At 38.0% G+C, this 27,343-nt stretch overlaps 1 protein-coding gene and 1 non-coding gene across 3 annotated transcripts in view; one reads left to right on the top strand and one right to left on the bottom strand.

The window, feature by feature from the left end:
• The window catches only part of LOC112862002 (uncharacterized), a 314,201-nt gene that overhangs the window by 264,196 nt on the left and 22,662 nt on the right, over positions 1-27,343 (bottom strand). The window contains exons 2-3 of one of the 2 annotated variants that reach the window (XR_015251544.1): positions 26,636-26,689; positions 6,338-6,397 (exon numbers count right to left, since the gene is read on the bottom strand). The gene's annotated coding sequence lies outside the window, so the exon portion shown is untranslated. The remainder of the gene's footprint in view (positions 1-6,337; positions 6,398-26,635; positions 26,690-27,343) is intronic. The other variant, XR_015251543.1, reaches the window with a different exon arrangement.
• LOC112862963 (U6 spliceosomal RNA) lies at positions 4,663-4,773 on the top strand. The gene has a single exon (XR_003223822.2). It is a non-coding gene; the product is annotated as a U6 spliceosomal RNA (small nuclear RNA).

The following is a 27,343-nucleotide window of genomic DNA, read 5'->3' as shown; positions in this document are numbered from 1 at the left end:
ACAAATGTATGGCCAACTAATCTTTGACAAAGCAGGAAAGAATATCCAATGGAATAAAGACAGTCTCTTCAGCAAGTGGTGCTGGGAAAACTGGACAGCGACATGCAGAAGAATGAACCTGGACCACTTTCTTACACCATACACAAAAAGAAACTCAAAGTGGATGAAAGACCTAAATGTAAGACAGGAAGCCATCAAAATCCTCCAGGAGAAAGCAGGCAGAAACCTCTTTGATCTTGGCCACAGCAACTTCTTACTCAACACGTCTCCAAAGGCAAGGGAAACAAAAGCAAAAATGAACTACTGGGACCTCATCAAAATAAAAAGCTTATGCACAGCAAAGGAAACAATCAGCAAAACTAAAAGGCAACCAAGAGAATGAGAGAAGATATTTGCAAACAACATATCAGATAAAGGGTTAGTATCCAAAATCTATAAAGAACTTATCCAACTCAACACCCAAAAAACAAATAATCCAGTGAAGAAATGGGCAAAAGACATGAACAGACACTTCTCCAAAGAAGACATCCAGATGGCCAACAGACACATGAAAAAATGCTCAACATCACTCATCATCAAGGAAATACAAATCAAAACCACAATGAGGTATCACCTCACACCTGTCAGAATGGCTAACATGAACAACTCAGGCAACAACAGATGTTGGCGAGGATGCAGAGAAAGAGGATCTCTTTTGCATTGTTGGTGGGAATGCAAGCTGGTGCGGCCACTCTGGAAAACAGTATGGAGGTTCCTCAAACTACCCTATGACCCAGCAATTGCACAGCTAGGCATTTATCCAAGGGATTCAGATGTGCTGTTTCGAAGGGACACATGCACCCCCATGTTTATAGCAGCACTGTCAACAATAGCCAAAGTATGGAAAGAGCCCAAATGTCCATCGATGGATGAATGGATAAAGATGTGGTATATACATACAATGGAGTATTAGTCGGCAATCAAAAAGAATGAAATCTTGCCATTTGCAACTATGTGGATGGAACTGGAGGGTATTATGCTAAGTGAAATTAGTCAGAGAAAGACAAAAATCATATGACTTCACTCCTATGAGGACTTTAAGAGACAAAACAGATGAACATAAGGGAAGGGAAACAAAAATAATATCAAAACAGGGAGGGGGACAAAACAGAAGAGACTCATAAATATGGAGAACAAACTAAGGGTTACTGGAGGGGTTAAGGAAGGGGGGATGGGCTGAATAAGTAAGGGGCACTAAGGAATCTACTCCTGAAATCATTGCTGCACTATATGCTAACTAATTTGGATGTAAATTTTAAAAAATAAAAAATAAAATAAAAAAAAGAAAACGTATATGCTGATAAAAAAAGAAATACCACAAATTAATCCACTCTACTATAGCCCGTCATTTGAATACTGTTAAGAATTAGCATGATTTTATTTTTAGTTTTGTATTTTATTTTACCTGTACTTGCTATTCCTCCCCTTAAAATAGATTACCATGTCTTCTAGTTCAGGGGTCTACAGCCAACATGGACATACTAATTTTTCATAGCTTTATTCATTAAAACTAGTGACTATTTGTGCTTTCACTGTACAATTCTTTTAACTTCCCTGCATGTTTAAGATTTTTCATTAAAATATTTTGAGAAAAACTGAATTAGAAAAGAAGTAGGTATGGGCCACTTATTGTCACTGAATAGATAGCAGGTACTTACTTAAAAATTTTATATGTTAATGAAATTTCTAGATATGTACTTTTAAACTCTTACTTTGACATTTATCAGCACACTCTACCACTTAATAGCTCTGTAATCCCTGGGCAAATAATTTCTCTGAGTGTCTTCTGTAACCCAAGAATATGCCACACGTCCAAAGGTAGTGGGTTGGGTCAAATGATATCTTGGTACAATTTGAAGTAATTTCCTGATTAATATTAATAGACAGAAGTAGACTATACAACTCCAACTGCCTTAATTTGTTAACAGATATAAGCTTGTGTGCACGTGTGTCTGTGTTGGGGGGGGGGGACCTACAGGAAATTGCTATTTTTATACTCAGAAATTGTCAAATATCAGAAGTTTTCTATGGTCCAGTCTAATACATGCTGATATTTATAATACAACTTCTACGAGATATTCTATTTATCCAACGTGCACTTACTGGGCACATACTTTATGTCAGCCACTAGCCTCCTTGTACATCAGATACAAAGAGGAAGAGTCCCCACACTAGAGAAGCATATAGTACAGTCTCTTTTTCCCAAGGTCTGTGATCTCACATCACTGTTAGTGATGCTTATCACATGCCATAGAAACACAGAGGACAGACCACTGCATCATTGAAGAAGACTTCAGTGAAGACATAATAGAAGTCTCCCAGAAAAGTGAAAGAAGGGTAAGGGCACTCAGGGACCACTGTGAGATGGCATGTAGGCATGAAAGGATTTGTCTTGTGAGGGAATAATGAGAAGCTCAGTGTAATAGAAGCCTGTAAGGCGGATGTATGAGGGATCTGAGGCAGGAGGTGAAGATTGGGTCATAGTGTAAAGGTCATGCTGAGGACCTTTTATCTTATTTACAATGTCATTATCAGCTTTGATTTTGAAAAATATTAATTTTAGATAGACAATGTGGATGATACACTAAAATTGGGAGAAGCAAGTCTCCAGGTGACAAGACAGAAAGCTGTTGCAAATGAAAGCCAGTAGGAGGGTGGAAAAGAGAGGCTCGATTCACAGAGATTTCTGGCAATAGAACTGATGAGATTTGGTAACAATACCAAATATATCTTTAATCAAATTTAGGAAGTTTTAAGTCATTGTTTCCTCAAATCTTTTTTCTGCATTGTTTTCTCTAGATCTCTTTTCAGACTCTACTCATATTCATGTTAGACCTGATATTGTCCTACAAGTGACAGTTCATCTTCATTCATTTTTATTTTAAATATTTTTCCTCTTTGTTATTTAGATTGAAGAATTACTGTTATCTATCTTCAAGTTCATTGGTTCTTTCCGCCATCTTCAGTGTGCTCTTAAACCCATCCAGTAGGGTTTCTTCTTCCTTTCAGATATTGTCTTTTTTAGTTCTATATTTCCCATTTGGTTCTTTTTTAGAGTTTCTATTTCTCTGTTGAAATTTTCACTACTGACTTATTGCGATCATATTTTTCTTTACATTTTTATATAGTTGTAACAGCTGCTTTATTTTTTTTTTTTAATTTTTTTTTTCAACGTTTATTTATTTTTGGAACAGAGAGAGACAGAGCATGAACGGGGGAGGGGCAGAGAGAGAGGGAGACACAGAATCGGAAACAGGCTCCAGGCTCTGAGCCATCAGCCCAGAGCCCGACGCGGGGCTCGAACTCCCGGACCGCGAGATCGTGACCTGGCTGAAGTCGGACGCTCAACCGACTGCGCCACCCAGGTGCCCCGTAACAGCTGCTTTAAAATCCGATCTGCTAATTCCAATTTCTCAGAGTAATTCTCTATTGGTGACCTTTGCTCTTCAGTATGGGTATCACTTCCCTGTTTTCCTCATGTATTTAGTCATTTTATTTTGCAACAGGAGTCTTGTAGAGAATATGTTACATTTCTGGAGCATACTGATGTGATGTTTTGCTTGTTTTAGCAGGAAGATACCTTGGCAACTTAAACTCCAAATTCTGTTTGCCCTGCAGTGGTCAGCAGCTGAACTCTCTGTTCAATCCTTTCAATCTTAGATGGCTGTTCCCTACCACACATGCATACCTCAGAGGTCAACCAGATATTGGACAGAGCCAACATGCAGAATTTGGGCTCTCCTGTGTCTCTCTCCTTTCTGGGATTTTCACCCTCACTCTCCAGTTGCTACAGTAACCCTGAATACAGTGCAGACTAGGGCTGCCTTCAGGTGACAAGCATTAAATATGGGAAGTTCACCAAACACTATTCTCTGTTTCCAAGTACCAATGCTTCTTCAGTTTCTGCCTACCTTTTTCTGTCCTCCAGCAGCTTGAGAGAGTTGGAAAAAAATATATACTCACATACACACGTGTGTGTGTATGCACCTGTATGTGTGTATAAAGTTATATGTATATTGTGTGGGTATGTATATAATTGTTATCACTGGAATGTTGATCTGATCTGAGCTACTCTGCCTTTACCAAGAGAACCCTTACCTAATATAAGATTAGATGTATTCTCTGTTTAGAAAGTACCTAGGGGAAAAAATCAGTAAGTAAGAAAGTCCTCAAATGAAAACTGAAATATATTAAGAATAACCCAAAAGAAAAATGAGCAAAAGAATGAACAAACATTTTACAGAGGGGGAAACACAAATGGTCAATAAACATATAAAAAGTGATCAACTCTAGCAATAGTCAAGTAGCTTCAAATTAAGATAACAATATTATATCTATTTTTAACAAAAATTAAGACGACTAACAAAACCAACATGTGGATCAATGCGAATGTGTATACAGTGCTAATGGGAAGATAAAATTGTACCCCAGCAAATAACTTGATACTCTTGAAAAGTTAATCATTTGCTATTCCATTCCAAGATATACACAATATACATACAACCTCAAAAATCTCTTTGTGCATCAGGAGTACTAGAATGTTCAGGGAAGCATGTTTCACAATAACATAAAAAAAACCCCGGGGAAACCAAATGTCCACTTACAAAATAGTAGACAAATTTTGTGCTTGCTTCAACAGCACACATACTAAAATCGGAACGATACAGAGAAGATCAGCATGGACCCTGTGCAAGGAAGCGTTCCATATTTAAAAAAAAAGACTAGACAAATTTTGATACATTCTCAAAGTTCATATTACACAGCAATGAAAAGAATGACCTATCACCAGACAATAATATGTATTATCTTAGAAACCGTACCAAGTAGAAAAAGACTAGATATATACATTATGAAATCATTTTTATAAAGTTCAAAAAAAGGAACTAAATAATATTTCAATTCACATGGCTACACAGAAAAGTTAATTTTTTAAAGAGTGATTAATGAAAAATTCAGCATAGAGGTCATCACTAGGCAAGAAACAGGATATGAATAAGTAAAGAATAAAAAGGTATTGGTATTTTTCTCATTCTTTTTTTTTTTTAATTTTTTTTTTTTAACGTTTTATTTATTTTTGAGACAGAGAGAGACAGAGCATGAACAGGGGAGGGGCAGAGAGAGAGGGAGACACAGAATCGGAAACAGGCTCCAGGCTCTGAGCTGTCAGCACAGAGCCCGACGCGGGGCCCGAACTCACGGACCGCGAGATCGTGACCTGAGCCGAAGTCGGACGCTTAACCGACTGAGCCACCCAGGCGCCCCAATATTTTTCTCATTCTTAAGGAGGGGATGGGTTCACAGGCATTCCTTTGAAAACATGCTTCATAAATTATTCATATTTACATATAATCTTTTGTATGCATAAAGTAAAATATTAAAATGTAGAAGGGGCTGAAAATGAAGAAAGCTTGGAAAAGGATGAATAAAAGTTTAGTAGCAGGAAGGATGTCTTGTTGTCATGTTTTTAGCTGAGTAAATACTAGTTAGCTAAATATATTTTTTGTAAATCTCAACTTAGACATTTAAATAATTAGGTAATCAGATGTCTTTTAAAATTAACATATTTTTTGGAGTAGCAAGGCTTTCAAAAGTCATATTTGTGTCAAAAAAAATGACATTCTGAGTATTCTTAACATAGTAATTGTATAAAACATATCTTTTTTTTTGGTGAACTAATTTTGACTTCAACTTTCTATACACACGTCCTGGTGCTTGTAAATACACTTAGTACTAAAGCTTATTATTTAGATTGGTCCTCCCCTTTAGTCTGCAACTAGTTTGATAGCATATACTAAGCAACTATTGTTATTGAGGCGGAGAATATTAAAATTCATCATTCCCAAATGAGGTTTCTGAGATAAGTTCTCTCCTACCCCAAAATCTTGTCTAAACTAATATGTGCTTTTTCTTTTCAAGATGTGGGTCACTTTGAAAGAAGTGTTTTTTTATAAGAAAACCATGTATGATTAATGCTAATTTGAAAAGTTACCCTAAAATTCTGTGGTCTTCCGAACATCACATGATGAAAAAAAAGCTATTTGGGATTGTACTGTAGGCTTCCCAAAAAGGCCAAGGAGTCTTTTTCTAGTGATGTTATAGAGTTCATCTTGAAAGCAGCTGGGAATATTTGGGGAAATAGTCACAATTTAGAATGTAGTTAGATTCTTAGTCATCACGGTAAAGAACATACCAGACAACAATCAAAATGCTAGGCTTTCTCAGACCAAGGATGGAAAGTGACTTGCAAATCTAGAAAAGATTTCCAGAGGGGAAAACAATTCTTACTTGTTTCTTCTACTTACCAAGTATGTTTTAAGTTCTAATGGGTTGGTTTCTCCAGTCTGGTGATACTAGAACACTGAAAAATAAAAGTATAAGGGATTAAGAGCAGGGAAAAGTTGAGATCCTTCCTATTCAAGTGTGGTTTGCTGACCAGATGGGATTCTGGTTGAAATTCAGCATCTTGGGGCCACCCAGACTTTCTGAGTCAAAATCTTCATTTCCACAAGACCCCCCACATGATTGATGTGCACACTAATTAATGTAGACTAGGTTTATTTCAAATAAACTTACATAAAAATCACTTGCTTTTCTTCAGGTTATTATGTTCCATGGAAATGCTTATGAATAATAAGGAAAGCCTAGAGAGAGATGTTGCTATTTCCTTTTAATCTCTCTTCTAACTAAAAAAAACAAATGATTATTATATCTTCTTTCCTGGCTATTAGTTTTCGTGAACTGGGAAAGCTAGAAAAGCAGGTATTTCCCTTAGGATGAAGGACACACACGAGATCTTCAAGGGCAAATACTAAGCTAGAATTATTGTTCTGTTGAAAATTCTTTCCTGTTGTTTTTTTTTCCTTTTGAGTTAAAAAAAAAAGACCAAAAAGCCACCTCCTTATCTCAGTAGACATTAACCTTCCAAAGCAGGAAGGATGAGTTAAGAAGAATTGCAAGTACCCAGGTAAGATACTGCCATCAGAGTTTACAGGCAACATGAAACTAAAAGTTTTTTACTTAGAAACTAGCCTTTTCTTAATTTCCGCATGTAATCTGCCAGCAAATCCTGGCAGTTCTAGGTCAGCTGTACGATTGGCAGCTGTGCTCCATTTCTTCTGAAAGGCTTATCCAAATCAGCATTGTCTCTCTACTGAGCCAGAGCAACAGCCTTCTGACCAACTGGTCCCCCTCTAGCCCCTCTTACCTCCCTCAAGTCCTTCCCAGAGAGCAGTCAGGGGGGCCTCTGTAAATGCAAATCAGACCATCCCCTTCATGGTTCAGGCCTTCCATACCTCCTGTGCAACGGCCCAGTGAACCCTACATGGAAAGGCCCCTGCCTTCCTCACCACACGGTATCCCCCTGCCTCCCCATGGTGAACCCACACCAGCTTCAATCCTCCATTTCTGGCCCTTTCCTGTCAGGGTCTCTGCACCTCCTCCTCTCTCTTCACCCCACCACGCTCTGTCTCATTCTCATATTTCAACTCAAAGGTCACATCTACGGAGAGGCCTCTTGTGGCCTGGCCACCTCTCCAGAAATAGCACCTGCCTCCCATACCCTGTTGCTCTATCACTCACTGTTTCTCTCCTAGTATCCTATAATATAAACTGTAATGACCTTGTTGATGGGTTCTCCTGCTTCTTGCCTGTCTCCCTGACTAGGCTTTGTGGTTCATAAGCATAGGGACTGGCCTATCTTTCTCACTGGTCCATCACTAGCGCTCAGCACAGTACCTGGCACACAGAGGTGCCTAGTAAACACGTGATGAATGAAGCAGGGAGTGAAATTAAAGGAATTAACATAAAGGTATGGCTCTTAGATGGTTACTAAACATATATTGTAGTTCATTATTTCTTTGTAACTTTGTTCAAACAGAAAAAAAACCCTTAAATATATCCCAGTGATATCACTGAACTATAAATCATCATTAATATCACCTTGATGTGGGTGGGTGGCTCAGTCAGTCAGCTCAGGTCATGATCTCACAATTTGTAGGTTTGAGCCCTGCATCGGGCATTGTGCTGACAGCTCAGAACCCAGAGCCTGCTTCAGATTCTGTATCTCCCTTTCTCTCTGCCCCTCCCCTACTTGTGCTATCTCTCTCTCTCTCTCTCACTCTCTCTCTCTTTCAAAAATAAACAAACATTGAAAAAATTTTTCAGCCAGTCCATACTTATAATCCATAGACATTGTGGCCACTCAACTGGGGAGAATATACTGGTCACCCAAGTTATCCAGCCCAAATCACCCTGTATACTGCCCACAAGTATTTTCCTAAGAATCATATCTAATGTCACACTGACAGAAGGCACAGTTGTCTACCCAATCCATTTTCCCCTCTCCCTTCCTAATAGACCTGTATTGTATTTGGAACATAAATGTGCCCAGACAGCACTTCTCAGCCTACCCTGCAGTCAGGTGAGTCAGTTCTGGCCAAAGAGACAGAAACTTAAATCTTCAGAGAAAATTTTGCATTCTTGATAAGGATTCCAATAATTGATTGCTCTAGGATGCTCCCTCCTGCTACCAACCTGGAACGTGAACATGGTGGCTGGAGCTGCAGCAGCCCCCCACTCAACCATGAGGAAAATATGAAGACAATTACAGAGATCTTGCTCTGGATAGCCACAAGACACTGAACCCAAACCAGCAACTTCTTACTTTCAAATTTCTTGGTGAGAAAACACACGTGATTTTGTCTAATCTATTGTTTCACCAGATTTTCTGATATATTCTGCTACTTTAAAACCTGTGGTGAGTCTTTACTGACTACAAGCTAAAGTCCAGACTTATTTCCACAGAACCCAGGAGTTCCTGCAGTCTTATCCAAGCCCTGTTCAGCCGTCTCATCCCATTCCTCGGCCATGTTTTCCTAGACTCCCTCAACTACCTGCCCCCACCAAGGCTCTCTAAACTTTAAATGAGTATGAACGTCTCACCTTTCCCTATTACATCATCTCACCTTCCCTCCCCTTATTCTCTCCATGACAAGCAGAAACATCTTTTAAGAACCAGTTCAAGCATCCTTCCCTCTGCAAGCCTTACACATCTGTCTGAGGCAGAGTTCGTGCTCATTCTTTTATGCCTCTCAGTGCCATTACACTAGGGCCTGTGCCCTAACTGTCCTGTTATGCACCTGTTCCCTCTGGTCTGTGAGACATTGGCCTGGTATCTCATTCATCTCTGCATCTTGATTAAAACATCTAACGCTCCATTGGTTACCATACCCCTAAAAATCATTCACCAAATAAAGGAAATAATGTCCTTCAGCCCATAGGTACTGTTTTGAAACAGTATATCTCACTGTGTCTCTCCATGAATAATTTCTTTTTAAGCACCTACTGTGTGCCAGACTCTATACTGAGCACTAACGATGAAGCACTGAACAAAGTAGACAAAATTCTGTCCCTGTGTAGTCAATTCCTCTGTTGAAAAACTTATACCAATTGAGTACAAATCAGTTAAAGGGCATTGCAACATATCAACTGTAAGCAGTAATAAGTCATGAAGGCAGAGTTGATTATACACACCAGAGCAGTAAGAGAATGCAAAACATATCATTTAGAAAATAAAACAGAAATTTACGGCTGCCTCATCAGAATGTTAAAAAAATAAGCAATAATTTGTTTTCCACTGTTTATGCTGGATCTAGTTACTACTATGGAATACAAGAATACAAGTAAAATGAAATAGAAATACTTCTCAGATACATGCACATTGATGTTTCTTACATGATTGTTATATTAAAACAGTCAAAATTTGGAAGTAATCTAAATATTCCTCAATAGGCGATCCATAAATAAAATATGGTAATTTCATACTACAGAATATTACACAGCCATTGAAACAATGAGGAAGCCTTATAGCTATTGCTGTAGAAAAAAGAAAAAAAAAACCCTCCAAGATATATTACCAAAAGAGAAAACAAGCCACAGAATAGTATACACTGCAGAAGGAAGAATGAAAAGGAGGGAGGAAGGGAATCAGGGATGAAAACTGACACAAGAAAAAAAAGAACTGAATAGCACTGATTCTATGAAAGAAATTAAATTTGTAATTCCTTTCTCAGGAAAAAAACATCAGGCCCAGTTTTCATCCTTGATTCCTATGAAACATTTAAGGAAAAAAGAATACCAATCTTCCAGAGAAAAGAAACAAGGAAATATTTACAATCTCATTTTATGTGGACAGCATGTTGACATCAACATCTGATAAGAATTTTAGAAGAAAGAAATACAAGAACAAGCCATCCTCTCCCAGAAAACATAGTTATAAAAATCATATGCACAATATAAACAAATTAAATCCAGTGGTATAAAAAAAAAAGTAAAACACCACAACCAAGATTGACTCCCCCTAGAAATTCACAGGCAATTTAATATGTGAAACCTACTCCATCAAGATAAAAAAAAAACTTCTGCGCAGTGAAGGAAACAATCAACAAAACTAAAAGGCAACCTTCAGAATGGAAGAAGATATTTGCGAGTGACATATCTGATAAACGGTTAGTATCCAAAATCTCTTAAGAATTTATCAAGCTCAACCCCCAAAAAATAATTCAGTGAAAAAATAGGCTGAAGATATGAATAGACATTTTTCCAAAGAAGACATCCAGATGATTAACAGACACGTGAAAAGATGCTCAACATCACTCATCATCAGGGAAATGCACAATGAGATATCACCTCATACCTGTCAGAATGGCTAAATTTAAAAACACAGGAAACAACAGATGTTGGTGATGATGTGGAGAAAGGGAGACCCTTTTACACTGTTGGTGGAAATGCATACCGGTGCAGCCACTGTGGAAAACAGTATGGAAGCTCCTCCAAAAGTTAAAAACAGAGCTACCCTATGACCTAGCAATTGCATTACTAGGTAGTTACCCAAAGGATTCAAAAATACTGATTTGAAGGGGCACGTGCACCCCAATGTTTATAGAAGTATTATCAACAATAGCCAAATTATACAAAGAGCCCAAGTGTCCATTGGCTCGTGAATGGATAAAGAAAAAATGTGGTGTATGTATATACAATGGAATATTAGCCATCAAAAAGAATGAAATCTTGCCTTTTGCAGTGATGTGGATGGAGCTAGAGTGTATGATGCTAAGTGAAATAAGTCAGTCAGAGAAAGACAAATACCATAAGATTTCACTCATATGTAGAATTTAAGAAACAAAGCCGATGAACATAGGGGAAAGAAAAAAAGGAGAGAGAGAGGCAAACCATAAAATGTACTCTTAACAACAGAAAATAAATTGAGGGGAGGTGGGCAGGCAGATGGGCTAAATGGGAGATGGGTACTAAGGAGGGTACTTGTGATGAGCACTGGGTGCTTTATGTAAGTGATGAATGACTAAAATCTAGTCCTGAAACTAATATTACACTATATGTTAGCCTACCAGAATTTAAATAAAAACTTGAATCAAACAAAATATAATAAAATAAAATAATAAAAAAGAAACCTACTAATAAAATTCAGCAAACTCACAGGGAAAAAATAAAATTCATATAACCACTTCAAAAGATCCAGAAAAAAAAATCATTTGATGAAAGTCAGCATTCATTCTTGGTAGAAAAAAAACTCTTAACAAATTAGGAATACAGAGGAACTTTCTTAATCTGTTAAGACAGCTACAGGAACAAAACAAATCGACAGAGAACCATATCATATCATAGAAATTCAAAGTGAAATAGAAAAAGCCTAACCCACGTCCTACCCTCATTGCCCTGAATACAATAAACTATAAAATTGATAAACCAAATCAGACAGAGCTGAGAAGTACCAACAGAGATGTTCTAACATAAATGGCTGATATGTGTAGGTAATGACCAACTGAATAGGTATTCCAAAAGTGTTGTTGCATTCTTTAATTAAATATGCTCTGGAATTCTAATCATTCTGCTCAGAAATCAGGGCAGTTCAATTTCAATTTGCCCAGTAAATGATGGGCGCCTGGGTGGCTCAGTCAGTCAAGTGTCAGACCCTTGGTTTCAGCTCAGGTTATTATCTCACGTTGTGGGATCAAGCCCAGTGTCCAGCTCTGTGCTGGGCACGGAGCCTGCTTAGGATTCTCTCTCCCTCATCCTCTGCCCCTCCCTGACTTATGCCCGAGCCTGCTCTTTCCCTCTCTCTCTCTCTCTCTCTCCCTCCCTCCCTAAAAAAATAATACATAAAAAATAGAAGATAAATTTGGTCCAGTAAATTGAATGCAAAAGTTGAAACAGGGCAATAGCAAATATGTAGATTTCTTTCTTGCATATTTGTACTCTTTCTCATCTTGTCTTGAATTTCTCCTCTTAGATGCATCTAAGAATTTAATTCTGTATTCTTAGTTGCGTGTTACTGCTGACTTATTTGTTTTCTTTGTAAGTTACTTCAAGTCAGTAGTGGAATGAACCTCTAAATAAATATGTAAAAACACAAAAAAATGTTTAAAGTAGGACTCAGCTAACAAAGTCATTCTTCTTAAAGCCTTAATTTTCCTATTGTGAGAAAAAATATCTAAATAACACCAGATCCTAAAACACATTGTTGTTTACCATTTAAAAATAGTTATTATTTTTTTTTTTAATTCAAAAGGCTCCCAAAATGTAGATAGTTGAATTATCGATAAGAATTCCTTTTAGACTTTACTTTGCAGGCACAGTAGAGAGGAGTAAAGATCACTTGTGAACAAAATTTACTTTTTTTTTAAATTTATTTATTTTTTTAATTTACATCCAGGTTAGTTAGCATATAGTGCAACAATGATTTCAGGAGTAGATTCCTTAATGCCCCTTACCTATTTAGCCCATCTCCCCTCCCACAACCCCTCCAGGAATCCTCTGTTTGTTCTCCATATTTGAGAGTCTCTTATGTTTTGTCCCCCTCCCTGTTTTTATATTATTTTTGCTTCCCTTCCCTTATGTTCATCTATTCTGTGTCTTAAAGTCCTCATAGGAGTGAAGTCATACAATATTTGTCTTTCTCTGACTAATTTCGCTTAGCATAATACCCTCTAGTTCCATCCACGTAGTTGCAAATGGCAAGATTTTATTTTTTTGATTGCTGAGTAATACTCCATTGTGTGTGTGTGTGTATATATGGTGTGTATATATATATATATATATATGGTATATATATATATATATATATATATATATATATATATATATACCACATCTTCTTTAGCCATTCATCCATCAATGGACATTTGGTCTCTTTCTATACTTTGGCTATTGTTGATAGTGCTGCTATAAACATGGGGGTGCATGTGTCCCTTCGAAACAGCACGCCTGCATCCCTTGGATAAATGCCTAGTAGTGCAGTTGCTGGGTTGTAGGGTAGTTCTATTTTTAACTTTTTCAGGAACCTCCATATTGTTTTCCAGAGTGGCTGCACCAGCTTGCATTCCCATCAGCAATGCAAAAGAGATCCTCTTTCTCCACATCCTCACCAACATCTGTTGTTGCCTGAGTTGTTCATGTTAGCCATTCTGACAGGTGTGAGGTGATATCTCATTGTGGTTTTGATTTGTATTTCCCTGATGATGAGTGATGTTGAGCATTTTTTCATGTGTCGGTTGGCCATCTGGATGTCTTCTTTGGAGAAGTGTCTCTTCAAGTCTTTTGCCCACTTCTTCACTGGATTATTTGATTTTTGGGTGTGGAGTTGATACATTCTTTATAGATTTTGGATACTAACCCTTTATCTGATATGTTGTTTGCAAATATCTTCTCCCAGTCTGTCGGTTGCCTTTTTGTTTTGCTGCTTGTTTCCTTTGCTGTGCAGAAGCTTTTTATTTTTTTTTATTTATTTTTTTTTTCAACGTTTATTTATTTTTGCGACAGAGAGAGACAGAGCATGAACGGGGGAGGGGCAGAGAGAGAGGGAGACACAGAATCGGAAACAGGCTTCAGGCTCTGAGCCATCAGCCCAGAGCCCGACGCGGGGCTCGAACTCACGGACCGCGAGATCGTGACCTGGCTGAAGTCGGACGCTTAACCGACTGCGCCACCCAGGCGCCCCATAAGCTTTTTATTTTAAAGAGGTCCCAATAGTTTATTTTTGCTTTTGTTTTCCTTGCCTCTGGAGATGTGTTGAGTAAGAAGTTGCAAAGCCAAGGTCAAAGAGGTTTTTGTCTGCTTTGTCCTCAAGGATTTTGACAGCTTCCTGTCTTACATTTAGGTCTTTCATCCATTTTGAGTTTATTTAACAAAAATTACTTTCTAAAGAAATATGACAATTATTAACATAGGACATTATCTTTCTGTGTTAAGTCTTTGGAGATTCTAAGTTATTTAAGGTATGATGAACCTTTCCCCTGTGAGTTAAACTCGTAGTCCACACTATTAACCGATAAAGATGATATGTTGCATTCCAACATCAGATTCCAAAATACAAAGAGCAAAATTTTGTGCCCATTTAGCTTAACCTCTAAAATGTCTCTTCTTTTTTATTTTTCTTTTGTTTTAGAGAGAGAAAGAGCACATGTGGGGAAAGGGGCACAGCAAGAGAGAGAGAATCCTAAGCAGGCTCCACACTCGGTGAAGAGCCCAACGGGAGCCTCTATCCCATGACCCCGGGGTCATGACCTGAGCCAAAATCAAAAGTCAGATGCTCAACTGACTGAGCCACCCAGGGGCCCCTGAAATACCTTTTTTTTCTAACGTTAAGATGACTCCTAATGCACAAATATAACAACTACACTAGAATATGAGCTTCTCCTTTAGGGGAGGAGCTTTGTTAGTCTTCTGGCACACATCAGGCACTCAATAATGAGTTGTCCAATGAATGAATCAGATTTAATTCCTTTTATACGAAGAGAGAAACACTAAAACACATTTGTTACAAAATAAAATTATCTTAGGAAGACAGTAATTGCCACTAGAAAATATTTCCAAATTGTGAAAAATAAATAGAACACCTAATGATGGCACCAATTGTTGAGGGACTGTGATCCAGTCACTTTACATTTGTTACCTTATGTAACCCTTACCAAAGCCTTACGAGGAAAATACTATTAATATACACACTTCACAGATGGGGAAACTAAGGTTTGGAGTTACGTAACTTTGCCTGAGACACACCACTACTAAATGGGAAAGCAAGTATTGACCTCAAACAATCTGTCTTTCAGATTTATCCTTTTAAAAACCACTATGTTATCCTATCTTTAATTTTGTAAACCACTTTTCACTTACAGTATGTAGTCTTTGAAAGCCAATAAGAAAAAAGGAGAAAAAAAAAAGCAATAGGCAGACTCCTACTTCCTAAAAGGAGATATGAGACATAATGAAATTGCTTATAATGGCACATATTGGAGCCAAGATGGTGGTTTTTAATAAAACTGAGAAAGGGCGGATTGCTTTCCCACAGAAATTGTGGAAACACAGATGCTGCCCAACGTTAGAAATGTAAAATTGTTCATGTTTTTGATCTCTGGACCAAAGGAAAAACTACAAATTCCACTGTTTGGAACATTTAATGGAAGACTTTTAAAGGAAACCATTATTATAATCATGGTACCCACTAGCACTATGAGAATCCAAGCTCTGTCAACATTTTCTTTATAAATTCACTATTAGGACTTTCTAACTCATCCAGTATTATTCAGTGAGAGCTTAAAAATCTGAAATGTAAGATCTTAAATGGTGAGTGATATTGTTCCAAGAATTAAGGAGGAAAATGGATATCATGAGATACAGACACAATAGAAAAATGTTTGGCTTATGCAGCATTTTAACAGGTATTAGCTGTCTTTTACTTTGTTTTTCTTGCTTTGGAAGAAGGTTTAGGGGAGGGGGTGGTTGATCTGGAATGGAAGGTTGTATTGCAAGTAACCATGAACAAATTTTTAAGGTTCAGTATGTTACAAGAGTTTGATAAACTCTTTAAAAACCTAGATGTTGTCTCCACTTTCTGAGTCTGCACAAAGCCTCAGAATCTCATAAAGAGAGATTACGTTTAAGAACTCTGGCACTTTGCTTTTAGTCGAAACCATGAAAAGACTAAAAGAACAGTCATTTCTAATCCTGTCTAGTACATTCCAGCTAAATGGCAACAGGAAGACATAGAATAAAAGGAACTATTCAGGCATTTCAGAACTTCAACAAATGTTGAGTTAAATTCCTTTCTCAAGGGACTTGATTCTTCTGAACATGCTTCTCTTGTCTTTTACACTCTGTACCTCCTGCCACTGCATTTTTTCATCTTCCTTCCTCGAGGTGACTCGACGAAATCAAAGATGGGAAAAAAACGTAGTAAGTCATATCTTACAAAGGCAAGTGAAAGAAATGTATTTAATAATTCATTTTGGAATTATAGTTCACGTCACCATTTATCGTGCTTAAAACCGGTAATAAATGGTTTGTAAAATCACATTACATGGCTAAATCAGAAGAGGACCAATGAAACAATGCAATCCATTTAATTCTTTAGGGCCAATCTACAGTCACAAAATGTGGAAGAGACAAAGAAAGACTGGGCTCCTCACTGACACTAGAAAAAAACACAGAACATTCATTGCCCAAGGCCACCCTATTTGCCTGGAACCACACAAATGCAATCATGTGTGGCTTCCTTTGCCAATGTATCCAACTAGATTTTTATCTTATGGATCTTAAAAAAGAGATCATCTACATGAAGTTTCAAATCTAAACTCCGTATGCCTCTCAAGATCACTAAAAATCAGGTGTATGTTCCCTACCAAAAGAGTCAGCAGACTGATTAAACCAACCCAGTATTTTTGCTTCTGGATTGATTTTACATAGTGAATTTTCACATCAGATATTCACTCAATGGGTGAAGCCTTATATTAATAGACCCATTTTAAATGAACTGTCCAAAATGTCTTGAAACTTTGATAATTATGGCTCTTTCCCCATTTAGAAGCTCTAAATCTTACGAGCAACATAATTTTCCTATGTACCATTTTTTGACTACAAGTACATCCTAATATCAAACAAAAATGATTGAAAAGTAAACTGGTTCATGTGTCAGCATAATCTAAATTTGGAAGGCATCATCTTATAAGTAGAAATGGTGCTAAAATTCTGAAGTTAGAAGGTTTACTGTAAGTAAGAAGCCAAAAGTTCAGACATTAACCAAAGTTGATCCAAACCTCTTAGGTTGGAAACATCACAAAAGTGGGCTTTTCCACGAAATGGCCTGTATTTCCTGTTTTTAGCTAAGCTGGAAGTGCAATAGGAACAATACTTATTATGGCATGTCATTGCTTCTACTTTTGGTCTGAAAACACCAAGCAGACGCTATGAGTGTGACGAATCAAAAGAAAAAAAAGTTGAGTGGAGAGGTGTTCTGGGCTATGAAAAGGAGAGTTAATGGGAACAGAATTTCCTAACTTGACCACCAGTTAACCATAGCTTGGACGCCCAGTGTGCTATGAGTCACTAGCAACTTGCTCCAAAATAACACAAGAACATCTTGGGCTAAATCATTACTGGAGTATATTGTTAATAATATTTCCAAAAAAAAAAAAAAATCAACTAGAAACAGTTATCCAATGGGTAAAATGGCACTCATATAAATTCCTTTTCACAGAATAAATCTGGAAAGGAGGTAGCATGAGCCACTTGCTAGACAGATAGTCTGATAATGTTATTCACCACATGCATTTAGAAATTTTGGGCAAAAATCACAGCTCCCATCCACAGGTTGATAATAACTCTTCACAGGAAAAGTGTGGAATTGTTAAAGACAGAACACATGCTGAATTTTCAAAAGCAAAGTCTCCAAAGTCTTATGGATTGTGAAGACAGAACTATATGTTGCATCTTCCAGAAGGCCACTTACTGCTGTTATATGAAACTTACTTTCCTAGAGACTTTAAAACTAAAACTTCCTAACTGATAAGCTCAAACCACTAATATTCAACCATTTAGTTAATATAATTGTAGGATCTACACAGTAGCGATTGTGCATACTCCATTAAGAAAGCATATTTGGGAGCTATCACGCTTTTCTACTTAATTGCTCTGTGATAAACAACAGGGTATGAAGTTGGACAAGTCACTTAGTGATACAATATTTAAGTATCCTCTTCTTTAACCTGGACATATGACTTACCCCCTAATCAATCAATCCCCAAAGATGAAGTACAAAAGTTTCTAATAATAAAACACAGGAGAAAACAAAACAAATGTTTGGCCAAGACCAGAGAGCCTTAATAGTAGAAATATATTGACACTAACCTAAACAGGAAGTTTGTGAGTTCTTGCAGAGTAAAAGCCAGAAAACAACAAAATGAGACAGCAGAATTGAGACATGGGTGTAGGTGTCACTGGCTTCCTCATCCATCCTTTTGTGGAGAGCTGTCATTCCTAGAACAAGGAGCAGGACTGGCAGCCTGGTGGTCAGGGCAGTGGCCTCGGGCCGGGGCGGGGGGTTAGAGCTTCCTGGTGCAGTGACTCACCAAGGTCAAACAGAAGAGCAGAGAATGCAAGGTTCAAAACTAGCCCTGGGGCAAGTTCTCCACCAAGGTCAGAGTATGAAGCAAAGCAGAGCAAGAGTCAGTAAATTCTAGAATAGGGAGCTATGCCAGAATCACAGGCAGAAAGATGATAAGAGGGTCTAGACCTTTGTAGGGAGTAAGGATGACAGGTCTAGAACGTACTTTCGGTGGGTGCAGTGAATGAGGACCTGCCCTAAGGTCTGGGGCAGGAATCCTGCACTGGCGTGTGCTGCTTTGGTCTCTTCTATTTCTGTGGGTTTGACAATCTCCATTTTACCACAGTTCCTGTCTCTCCCCTTTGTTTATACCCTTGATATTTCATATGTGTATTGAGTGTCCCCAAGAGTTTATACTCCAGGTCTAAGTAATACTTAACGTGAAAGCAGATTAATCAAATGCACATACAGTATGTTTGTTATTCATTTTTATGACTGGGTTAATAATTTAGTAATTTCAGTCGATGATTAAAAAACAAGAGAGATAAAGTAATAATGGGTCTCTTGTTCGGTGGCAGTCAGGCTTCCTTCCTGGAGCCGTGCTATTGGCGGGCTCTGAATCAGGCATGAGCTCCACTGTGAGACCACATTCAGTTGATGGTAAAGCCTGGAATAGTGTTACTGGACTTCAATCTAGCAGACTATGTATATCTGTTTGTTCAACTTTGATCTCATGACAAAAAAAGGCTGTGTTTAATTTCTTTAGAAGGACTTGCCTGGCAGAAGTAATCCTGACACAAAGGAAACTCAAACTACATAGAAGCCAAACAAATACATACAGAGTGACTCCCCTCATTTATGAATTACATGACAATGAAACCCTTTAGTGTGTTATGCACTGGGGCAATGACCATGCCCCATTCATTGTTTATTCCCCAGCATTTAAGTATTGTGTCTGCCATATGGCAGACATTCTGGAAACCTTCAGTGAACTGAACTGAACTGCACTGCTCATAACCCCATCACTGGTCTCCTTTCATCCCTCCAGGGAACAAGCTGTACTTGACCTCCACTCAGACATCACTTCCTCACAAAGACCCTCTCCAACCTCCCCAACTTGATCAATTCCCCCTAATAGTTATATTTCTACCATTATGCACTCTCCTTCAAAGCACCTATTAGCTGTAATTGTACATTTACTTGCAAGGCTCTTTGATATAAACAATACAAACCATAAACACAAAATTCCAAAGAGGCAAGGACTGTGTCTTTTTGTTTTTCGTTCATGCGGTAAATATTATTTTTGTTGGCACTCAGTAAATATTTGTGAAAGTGGTGGACCAAGAACCTATCATTTTCATGGTTCCCTCTCATTCTAATAATACTCACAAGACCTCAAATAACATGCAATAAATTATTCAACACACACTCACGTAATAGTCAGAGCTGGGAAAGCAAGTGTGCAATGCAGGCCATCCACTGAGGAAGAATTTTGACAAGGCAAAGGAAAAATGCAAATATCTTTCATTATGGCTAGAAGTTAAGTCTCCATTCTGGAACATACCATTAAAATGTTTGTGGAGAAATGTTTACTCTTTCATAGGCATCTCAGTTGTCTCATTTTTTTTTAAAGCATAATCCATTAAACTGAGCCACTAAAGGTAAAAAATCTCAAATATTTTCAATTTCAAATGGCCTAATCTAGCAGCCTATGTATATTTGCTTACATGGTTAGGTAAGCCATATGTAAGCAGTTTTTCTGTGAAATTGTTCTCTGTACCTTGGGAGTAAAAACAAACAACAAACAAAAACAAAACAGAAATACTCTGCTGATCGAAAATATAATACTGAAAAATATGAAATATGGTAAATATTAAGGTTATTTTCTAGTTTAAGACAAAGAAGGAGAAGAAACAGAAGCATGGTCATATTTAATCTAATATCTGAACATTTACAATAAACCAATAAATCCAATTATTCTAGGCAGCAACTTAATAAGTAAAATCCCAGGAGAATAATTAAGAGGCACAAAAATAACAAAAACCAAAGAAGGCTATTGCTTCGATGGGACCATATTTATGAAGGAACCCCTGTGTGTCAGCATACTCAGCACAAAAGATTCATCAGGGAGAGACACAGATAGAGTCCCTGCCCTCAAGAACTTATCATCAATGAAAGAGGCCTCAACGCCATGTGAAAAGATGCTCAGCATCACTCATCAACGGGAAAACGGAAATCAAAACTAGAAGGAGATATCACCTCACTCCTGTCAGAATGGCTAAAATAAAACAGATAAGGAATAACCAGAATTTATGAGGATGTGGAGAAAATAGAACCCTTGTACATTGGTGGTGGGAATGTAAACTGGTGCAGCCACTGTGTAAACAGTAGGGAAGTCCCTGAAAAAGAAAAATAAGCTAGAAATACCATATGATCTAATAATTCCACTACTAGCTATTTACCCAAAGAAAACAAAAACGCTAATTCAAAAAGATACATGCACCCCTACGGTTACCGAAGCATTATTTACAATAGCCAAATTAGGGAAGCAAGCCAAATACAAAAGCCAAATTAAGGTGTCCACAGATGAATGGATAAGGAAGATGTGGTAGATATATACGGTGGAATAGTACTCAGCCGTAAAACGGATAAGATCAGGCCATTTGTGACAACATGGATGGACTAGAGGGTATTATGCTAAATGAAACAAGTCAAAGAAAGACAAATACCGTATGATTTCACTCATATATGGCATCTCAAAGAGGCAAATGAATAAACAAACAAAAAGTAGAATCAGGCCTTTTTGGAGAACAGACTGATGAGTTGCCAGAGGGGAGGGTAGTGAAGGGTTGGGCAAAACGGGTGAAGGCCAGTGGGAGATCCAGACTTCCAATCGTGGAACGAATGAGACACAAGAATAAAAGGCACAGCATCAGGAATACGGTCACTGGTACTGTGACAGCATTGTGTGGCGCCAGAGGCAGGTGCACTTGTAGTGAGCACAGCGTGATGTACAGACTTACCGAATCTGTGTTGTGCACATGAAGCTTATGTAACATTGTGCGTCAACCATTCTCGCATTTAACAAATCATTTAAAAAGCAATGAAAGAGGCCCTCTTCAGAGCATCCCAAGCTTCCTCCTGCTCCCTGGGCTACACTCCTGATCTCAGGCAGGGCCACATGGATGCTCTCCTTCCCCTCTAGGGAATCACTTCTCTTCAAGTAGCCAGAATTTTTAGGCACAGTGATTGCACCCAGTCAGGTTTCAATAAATATTTTTAGGCTAAATTAAAGAACAGATTAATTAATCACCTAATTGATATGAGAGGGAGATCTGTACAGTAGAAGCTGGGTGAGGGCACCTATAGCTTGCTCCCAACAAAGGTCAGGTTTCTCTGGCTTGGCTCTGATCTACTAAGCTTTTGAGTGTATTTCTTGATGACTCATCTGTCATCTGAGATAAAGAAGACATTTTTATGGCTGGCTGAAAGTCAGCCTCGCCCAAAAGTGAAAGTTCGGTTTTCTTCTTTAACCATGTAATATGGGTAGCAGATACCCCTGAATCTTAGAAGGTAGAAGAACCACAGTTCTGTCATTGTATGACCTGGGGAAAATCATAAAACCTCTTTGTACCCATTTTTGTCATCTGTAAAATGTTGATAATCAGAAAGAAATTTTGTGCGACTTAAATGAGACAGCACATGGAACGCATTTGGCAAAGCATCTGGCTTATAGTAAGCACTCAGCCTGTGTTGGTATGATGATTAATACTATCATGTTAACTGTGGCATTATTCCTCTTCCTATCTATATTTTGTTGGGGAAATCAAAGTCCTGGTTGGATTGAAGAGCTCTGGTAAAAAGCTCAAAAAAAAAAAAAAAAAAAAGGCCTGGTAATTTCATTCACTCACTCTACCAATACTTAGTGAGTTTCTGCAAGTATCTGGGTTGACCAGCTCCCAGAGTCAAATGGGCAACTTACTGAGGACGTGGAAGGAAGGGAGAAGGTAGAACTGAGAAAGAATAAGTGAAGCACAAGTTAATGGAACCAAACTAAGGTCCAATCGTTGGGGTAGTTATTATAAATAAAAGGGATCAGGTACAGAAGTGAATGTAGAGTCACTGGGTAGTGCTAAGCCTTAAAAACCTGTATTAACCTTTAACAAGAGGAGAGTGTAAGTTTGGAGAACTTTCTTACCCATGCCTGGACCCTACTTAACCTAAAATGCTAAAAAAAAAAAACTCCCCATCTTAAATAGCATAAATCTCATCAGAGATGGTTTGTTGGGTTATTGGTCATCATAATAAAAACCAAGAGATAGAACATGGTTACCTTGGAAAGAATTATCATTCAAAAATGAACTGCAAACCTATTCATAAAAGGAAGTCTACACTGAGCTGAGGATGAAAATCCAGCCTAGAGAGGAACAGTGGGAATAATTTCCTAATATGTTGAGTAATAAAATGGGAAAGTAAAAGCAACTCATCAGACCAAAGACATATCCCAGGTTGCTCACTGCTGGTCTTAAAGAGAAAAGTTAGCAGTGGAGGAGCAGCAGTGACTTATCTGAAAGTCACCAGATTCTCTGCAGGGTCATTATTTGCTGACTGCTTTCCACCAACTACATATCTGGTTTCCACCAACCATGCCAGAATATCCTGCTAGAAATACGCTAGACTCAGGAAACCGCGTATGTGTAGACTCTAAACGTCTTGTGGGTTTTTTTGTTTATTTTTTAAACAGGCCAGAGATGAGATGGAGGGACAGGAAGATGCCTTGTGACCTGTCAGAACTGTGAAGGCTATTTTCAAGCTAACACTTAACCAGTCGTACTTGTACAGGTGTTGGAAGAAGACAAGACATACCTGGGTCAGAGAAAACTGACTTTATTACTCTCAGCTGTAGTGGTACCAGAGTATTAGCATTTTCTTGCACTGGTCCTCAGAACACCAACTGACATAGGGCAACACCAGAAGGGTCAGGTGATGCCTGGACATAGAGTGAGCATTATAGGAGGGGAACCCTGAGTTTAGGGAACCTGAACCTTTTATACTTCTCAGTAAGCATGCCTAGCTTTTGGACAGAGACATTGTCTCCATTTTCCAAGGTGTTCACTATATAAACATTCTTGGAATGATAGAGCAGAATAAAGTCAGTTAGTTCTTCTGCTCACAAAACATGTCAAAACGAGACCCCCAATCTGAGAATTGTCTCCCAACATGACCTTGACACTAAGTGCACTCATGATTTTCTCTTCTATTTCCTCTTCTGTAAGGTCAGCACAGATTTCTAAAACTTGTCTTTTACCATTTCCTAAAAGGATTTGGGGATTCATATTTTAAGAGGCCTTTGCAATATAGAATATCTCTTTTCTACCAGTGCCAGAACAATATTCAAAAGTATAGTCTATACCTATTATGGGTTTAAGTTAGGCATAGTCCTCCTGTATACTATGAAAGTATTTTAATAATGTCCCCTGCACCTACCTACCAGTCCACCCAAGCCTCCTAAGTAAGGCTGTAACAGGGAATAGATGAAAGGCGTGACGTTAATACTTACTAGCTGTTGCTTTGGATGAGTCACTTCTTCCTCTACCTTAATCTCCTCATTGTCAAATGTGGCTAATAACACTCACTCTTCCTACCACACACAACGAGAAAGTCAAACATCATAATATCTGTGGGAGCATTTCATAACCAAGAAAATGTCTTTAAAGACACAGCTCGCTGTGCCTTCAGAGACACCTTTAGTGTAGGCACATATACACCAAGTCTGGTCTTGTCTTATCCTCAGAAATTGGGTCATCATCATGCATCATGCAGAGTTGCTGGGTAATCAGTTATCTGGAATTAGATTCACGTGTTATGAAATGTCTAGGAGATACCGCTTTACCATCAAGGATTGGGGGGAGCTGTGGGGTAAAAGAGGGAAGAAGAGGGAGGGAGCACAGTGTTATTTCTAGGTCAGAAGCCATTTCCAAATATATAAAATAGCCAAAACTGTGATACCAAACAATGGTTTGGGTCAATTTTTGGTTGAAAATCAGTAAATAGGAAAAAGATAAAACATATTATCACTTTTCCTTAAAATCTTCATAAATGTGTCTTCATGTTTTTATCTTTTCCTAAGATACCAATAAGACTATTGTAAGAGTATATTATTTTTTCCCAACAGTGTTAGGGTGGATCTACAGGCAATGCACAAAGGTCTCAAGAAAAATAGTTTAAACATCCTAAAGGATGCATCGCAGCTGGTGAGGCAGTTTTCATGGTGCAAATTACAAAGGCTTGGATCCAAAATTCTGCTCTCTGCCTAATTTTCCAGAAATAGAAAAACATATAGACTTTTAATACAGTAAAAAGTCCAGGAGCACAAGCACTATCAGATCAAAACCGAGAAGCAAAGAGACCAGGAGAAAGCGAAGACGGCAGGAATCTGCTACTGATGCATAGCTTTGAAATGAAAACCAGAATAAGAATAAAAAAGAACTAAAATATGGAAATCATATGTCATTATATTATTTCCTTTAGGAAGAAAGCTTGACCTGGATCATTCCTATCCCCAGGACCTTGTGCTCTAGTCTCTTTTCAGAAGTTGCCAAATTTTGGCAAAGATAACCACTTAAAGGAAACAAGTTTTCCATTAAAATTAAGCCCAACAAAATTATCTCTTCCCTGAATTACCTTTGAGCTTCAAATGCTTTGAGTCAGTAATGAAATTAGATGTATCTAAGCATGTTTCCAATAGCATCCAATAGTCTAGAAGGAAGTGATTTGTAGAGCTCCTCATTATGAACTCTGTTTCTGGAGAATAGTGACTTCAGAAGTCCGCTTTGTGTAGCACGTGTTTTCTATGCACTACTCTGTTTTTCCATTCTTTTTTTTTCTCTCTTAGCTTATTTGGTCTGGTCTTCCAGTTCCTTTTTTTTTTTTTTAATTTTTTTTAACACTTATTTTTTGAGAGAGAAAGAGACAGAGCACGAGTGGGGCTGGGGTAGAGAGAGAGGGAGACACAGATTCTGAAGCAGGGTCCAGGCCATCAGCACACAGCCTGATGCGGGGCTTGAACTCAATGAACTGTGAGATCATGACCTGAGCCGAAGTCAGACGCTTAAAGGACTGAGCCACAAGGTGCCCCTGGTCTTCCAGTTTCTTCACCCTGTGTTCTAATGTGTTCACCCATCTATTCAAAACATCTAAAGTTCTTAGTATTATATTTTTCAGTGGGAGAATGTCCATTTGCTGAATCTCTATAGATTCCAATCCTCTGTTGAAGTTACCATCTCTTCAACAATTTTGCTTCACCATTTTCTCCTTTTTCTTGATCATATTAAAAACATAGCTCTTTTAAAGTCCCTTATGTGGTAAGTGCAATATCCAAATCATTTCTGGGTTTACTGTGTTTTTTTTTTCTCTTGGGTTTCAGTCATTTCTTCCTGTTTTACGGCATGCCTTGTCTTTTATTGAATATTACAGAGACTCTGAATGATATCTTTCTTCAAAGAGGGTTAAATATTTTCCTGGCATTCAGAAAAAATAAACCTGGTAGATCTCCTGCTCCCCTCTAGGTTTTACATGAAGCTCTGTTAGTACCTATTTCAGTTTTCCTAGAGTAAGATCCCTGCTCCTGGGGTTTGACAGCAGGGTCTCCACCGAAAGCCCGAGGTTATTTACCAATACCCCTCTACCTTGGCAACACTTAACTCCTGTCTCTCCCCTACCACCATATGGCTGTGAATAACCCAGAGCAGATATTTGGGCATCAGATAGACTTTTGTACTAGGTTTCTTAAGGTCTCTGCCCTGCTTATGTGCAGGTGAGTAGTTAGCAAATGAGCAGAATTATATGTAGATATTTGGGCTACTTTTCTGTGGTTTCCTCCTCTCTAGAAATGCACGCCTCTAGTCCTAGACACTTGGGTTGCCCCAAATTCTGACTTATTGTTCCCTGGTCCAGTAACAAAGCCACCTTCTTCTTATACTTCATTTATGGTATGGGCATCAAAAGAGAATCAAACTCCCTCCTTAAGGTCAGTAGAGCAGCAAAGACAGCTTGACATAGTAGAATGAGGCTAGGCAGAGTTAACGGTATAGGGGATAGCCTACTAAAATAGCAGGCAGTAGAAACAGCCTGATTTACTATAGCAAACAAGAATAGGCACAATTCAATGTCAAAGTGGCAGAAAATCAGGTAAGCACTTACATCAGGCAGACTACGCGATCCTCAAAATCTTGAACTCCAATATGAGCAAGGCATCTAGAAGGCAAAGAATTCTGAAGTGAATTCTGGGTTAGCTCCATGGGCCTCTGGTGTTCCAATTAATTTTCCCTGCCAGAGGAAGTCTTTTATTTTGTCTAGGTCATGGCTAATCAATCAGACTCAATCATTGAGAGGCTTAAAGCAACTTTGACTACTTAAACAGTGACCTTGGCCCTCAGAATTGTATAAGGATATATATATTTCTGTCAGGAGATCTATAATCTACCATCATCCCCTTGGATTCTGTTTCAGACTGCAAGAGAGCCTCCTATATCCTCAGCATATTCAAACTCATCAGTCAGCCAGCCATCCAACAGAGATGAGGGGTCTTCCAGCCTGTGGGAGTTGTAACTCACAGCAAACTAAGTAACCTACTTAATAAAAAAATCATTTATAAGAAAATAATTTTTTAATAAAAATGTAAATTTAATCAACTATCCAGCCTTTCTCTCACACATACTATATTTACCATGAGCGATGTATTATTTAATGACTGATATTTAAGTTTTAAAGAACACAATTTTTATTTTCTAGCTAAGCAGCTGCAAGCTGCTTATTTTTAATTTAATTTAATTTAATTTAAATTTATTTATATTATTAAATTATTTTATTATTTATTTATTTTATAATTAAATTTTATTATTAAATAAA

This window comes from Puma concolor, chromosome B2 (genome assembly GCF_028749965.1).
Source record: "Puma concolor isolate L17-30 chromosome B2, mPumCon1.1.hap2, whole genome shotgun sequence".
NCBI lineage: Eukaryota > Metazoa > Chordata > Mammalia > Carnivora > Felidae > Puma > Puma concolor.
Note: the sequence above shows the minus strand (reverse complement) of the source record. Positions and strands in the feature narration are given on the sequence as shown.